The sequence below is a fragment of the Rousettus aegyptiacus genome, unplaced genomic scaffold, assembly GCF_014176215.1.
Source record: "Rousettus aegyptiacus isolate mRouAeg1 unplaced genomic scaffold, mRouAeg1.p scaffold_m13_p_3, whole genome shotgun sequence".
Taxonomy (NCBI): domain Eukaryota; kingdom Metazoa; phylum Chordata; class Mammalia; order Chiroptera; family Pteropodidae; genus Rousettus; species Rousettus aegyptiacus.
The window spans coordinates 18,475,772-18,480,325 of NW_023416306.1; the positions used below are offsets into that span (position 1 = coordinate 18,475,772).

General features: G+C 37.3%; 1 pseudogene; it reads left to right on the forward strand.

Annotated features, from left to right (window-relative positions):
* Window positions 1-3,881: 3,881 nt before the first annotated feature.
* LOC118600390 lies at window positions 3,882-4,231 on the forward strand (annotated as a pseudogene).
* Window positions 4,232-4,554: the final 323 nt, after the last annotated feature.

The following is a 4,554-nucleotide window of genomic DNA, read 5'->3' on the forward strand; positions in this document are numbered from 1 at the left end:
CTATAACTAGGCTGGTCACTTCAAAATGCAAATCCTGTTAAATCGCTCTTCTTTTTATTTTAATGTTTATTGAGATATAGCTTAATAAAGGTATTGACTTAGTAAAGTGCTCAAAGTGAAGTATAACTTAGTCAAGTGTCCAAAACTTAAATATATGACTTGATATCTTTTTAAATATATATACCGGATCAAGATATGAAATATTCTGTCACTCCACAAGACTCCTTCACGACCCCATTTGAGTCATACTCCACCCCCTAGGTAACTACTATTCTGACTTTTGTCACCACAGTTTAGCTTTGCCCACTTTATTGTATGATTACACTTCATATAAGTGGAATCATACAATAAGTTTATGTGTGTGTTACCTTTTCACTAAACGTCTGTGATATTCATCTAGTATGTGGCACATTTAAATAGTTCATGCTATGAATAAATCTCAGTTTAGTTACCCTTTTTATTGTTTATTGGGTTATTTGTAGGTTTTAGGTATTAGGAATAAACCTGCTATAAATATATATATATAATATATATATTATATATATATAAATAAACACTAGCACTCATTTCTGTTGGTAAGTAATCATGAGTGGAATTTCTGCATCATAGAGCATTAATAGGTATTGTATATTCCAGAATTCCACATACTCCACGTCATTGTAAATGCTTGGTGTTGTCAATCTTTTCAATTTTAACCATTCCAGTGGCTTTTAAAATCTTTCTATGACACTCCACCTAGAAAATGTCCAAACTCTGTACCATGATGGACAGAGTCCTGCATGATCCTACTTTTGCTTATCTGTTCAGTTGTATCTCTAATCACTACTTACCTTGAATTTTAAGCTGTAGTCATACTAAACTACTTGTGAATCCTTGAGCGTTCTTTGGTTGGTTTTCTTCTGGCCTTTGCACACTCTTCTCTTATGCCTTCTTTCCCTTTGGATAAGTCCTTCTCATCCACCAAGTCTCAGTTTGGACAATTCTTTCTAAACTTACCCAACCTCCAAGATTCAGTTAGATGCCCTTCAGTGTGTCTCCAGGATTCCGTGGGCCTACTCTTTTTTTAACATGCATCACATTGTATTGCAATTTCCTATCCACTTGTCAATTTTTCCCGAGGGCAGAGACTATATCTTGTTCATTTTTTGTATCCCCAGTGCTTAGATGAGTATAGGCACATAATAGGAGTTTAATAATTTTTTGAGTTAATGAACAAATTAATGAATGAAATAACAGTAAAAATGGAGTAACTCCAGTTATTATCAGGAATTAAATTATCAGCATACTTCAAGATTAATATATTGATTTATAAATTCTCATGCCTTAGGTTGTGTGCTTTTGACAAGTGATAGTGAGGGGAAAACATAATAAGTACTAAATAATTAATAATTCAATCCATAGAATTAGATAATCTTAAATCTCATCTTATTAAATACCTCAACTAGTAGGAAGGGATTTTTTAAAATACACATGCCTCCAAAGAATCAGTTTTTGTAACTTGTGACTAAGGCAGAACATTAGAATAATCTGTAGAGCTTTAAAACAGTTCTGATGTCCAGAGACCCAACTCTAGACTTTATTATTTGAGCCAGAGTTGGTCTTTCCGAGGTTTGGCCACTATAAAACAGAATGGGGCATTAGTCAGAAAGTTTTGGGGAAATAAGGTGATTTATTGAAAAGAAACAAGTATAGAAAAGCCAGTAGACAATTATCTTCATGCTTCTTGAGTGCTGTGAAACTATAGGTCTGTCTTGTTCATTTTCAATGAGAAATCTCCTTCAATAGAGAAAGAAGAGAATCAGACATACAGGTAATATTATAAACATTTGTTAGCAAAATAAGAAATTTGGCTATCTGTCTGAAATCTTAAGCTTGGTATAGATTTTAATATCTCAAATGTGAATAACCTCTTGAAATGTGTTAAGTACTAAATTTAAGTATGAGCCTCAGAGTATTGGGCCCAAGGATTCAGACTGAAGCAATGGTTGGTATCAATCTGGTTTATTCTTTCCCCCAGTGGTCTTTTTAAATAAAAGGGCCCAGAGGATTGAACCCTTTTTAATAGATCTGATCTTAACCTGGATTTTATATGTGGCCTCCCTAATTCTTGAGAGCTAGAAAAAACTGACTCAAGTGTCCTAATTCCATGGTCAGCAAGAATTCAGAGCCCTTTGTAGGTTTTTGCATAGTTCGGAGGGCTAACGTCTCATAATCTCTTCTGCATCCTGGGCTTCTGCTTCCTCTGTCCCATTTTCCATTCTGAGTAGGTCAAGCTATACGTGAAATTCAGTTCCTCCACTGATTTCCACACAAAACCTCACTCATACACGTAGATTTTATTTAAGACCAGGGGCTTATGGCGGAGAGATTACATCATATAAAACTCATTAAATAACTTTTAAAAGCCACTTTAGACATTCCTGTCTTTAAAAGGTCTTTTTGGTGACCCTCCCCACTTCCTGATTCAGGGGACGCCTTTCCTGGCTCATGCAGATCGCAGGCTCAGATCTTCCCCACGTTCCCTCTTTTTCCTCTCCTGTCACAATCACTTATTCTCTCATGTCCTGCTGTCACCCCACCTTCTCCAGATAAACAAATTTCTCTTTGACTAAGGTAGCAAGCTTGGTCCCCTTTGCCCAGCCATCAGCTAACACACATGCTCTTAGGGTCCCATCTCGCACCCCAAACAGTTTTGAGACATTTTCCCCTCTTTGAGTTTCTTCTCTGAGAAATATGGGTGTCAGTTGTTAATTGAATATTTTTTCCATCTTATTACAAACATTTGCCAGGGTTAGAGGTGGGCCTGTAACAAACAGGAGAGCCTTGCTTTCCTCACCCCAGGCAAGCTTAGCTACCTGACTGCTTTCTCTCTCCTCTCACGCATGCTCCCCTGTGAACAGTGGAGAAGGGAGAACAAAGGGAAGGGACAGATATGAGAGGACTTTTAAGAAGGCACTCAGGGGAAGTTAGTGCTGTGGCTTGGGAGAGATCAATTTAAACTACAAAAGGAAGGCAGAAATTATATTACTTTTCTTTGCTGCATGCGGCCTCCTATTTTTCCCTCTCACACTTTTCTCAAAGCAGTATCTGTGGGTCTGAAATCTGGGATCTGGTGTCTTGGGTTTGGATAGGTTCTGGCCTGACCTTTACTTTCATTAAAAGTTTGATTTATTGTTCATTGTATTTATTTTTTAATAATAGTTTTATTGCGACATAATTCATGTACCATAAAATTCATCCTTTTAAAGTGTGCAATTCAGTGGTTTTTCAGTATATTGAAGGAATTGTGAAAACATCACCACTAATTCTGTAATATGTTTAATATCCAAAGCATTAATTTTTATTTTAAAGATATTACTTTAAATTTATTTATCTCGATTACCAAGTTTTTGGACACCTCCTTAAATTCTGTGCCCAAGAAAAGCAACTCATTCATCTTACCCTGGCCTTGGCCCTGCTGGGCTTTACTGGCAGATGAAGCTGGGGATGCTTCCTACTTTGGTGACTGTACTGGATAAAGGTATTTGTCAGCACAGCAGGTAAAGGTAAAGGCATCTGTTGAAGGAAATGGGACTCATAGTCATCGCCTGCCTGCTCTGAGCCATGCACTTAATATATGCATACTATTTAATTTCTATAACTAAATACAATGGTCAGTATCATACTATTTTACAGATGAGGAAGCTGAGACTCAGAGAGGTTAAGAAACTTGCCCAGGGTCACACAGTAAGAGATGGAGCCAATATTTGCAGAGAGATTTAATTCTAAATTATAAGTTCTTTCTTATTGTTGTTGTTTTTGTTGTTGTTTTTAGCAATAAGCGAAATAAACTTGGGAGCAAAGAAAGCAGGAAGGAGCCCTTTCAGTTTCACATTTTCAAGATGACTGAAAAAAGAAGGAACAATGGTCATCCCAAAAAGGGCCATGGCCATGTGCAGCCTGTTTGCTGCACCAGCTGTGCCTGATGCCGCCCCAAGGACAAGGCCATTAAGAAAGCTGGTCATTTGAAACATAGTAAAGGCCACAACCGTGAGGGACATTTCTGAAGTGAGTGTCTTTGATGGCCTATGTGCTTCCCAGGCTATATGTAAAACGATGTTGCTGTGTGAGTTGTGCCGTTCACTGCAAGGTAGTGAGGAACGGCTGTCCCAAAGCTGGGAAGAACCAAACACCACCATCCCGATTTAGACCCGCAGATGCTGCCCCGCGACCTCCACCGAAGCCCATGTAAGGAGCTAACGCCAAAGAACTATTCTCTGGAAAAAAAAATAAAATGAAAATTATACTTAAAAAAAGAAAAAAAGAAAGCAGAAAGGAAATGATAGGTATATTTAAGGGGTTCAGAAAATTATTTCTCTAAGTTCTCTAGCTAAATTTGAAGGCAAAAAGGGTGGGAGATTTCCTATTTCTTCTAAGAAATAGGTTTCCTAGGCATGCAGCTTCATAATTTGAGAAGACCAGAGTCTCTTCCTAGATCAAACATTAATGCATTAAAATGATTTTATATCACTTGATATGTTTAGTCCACTATCTATTATGAACATGTATTTCAAA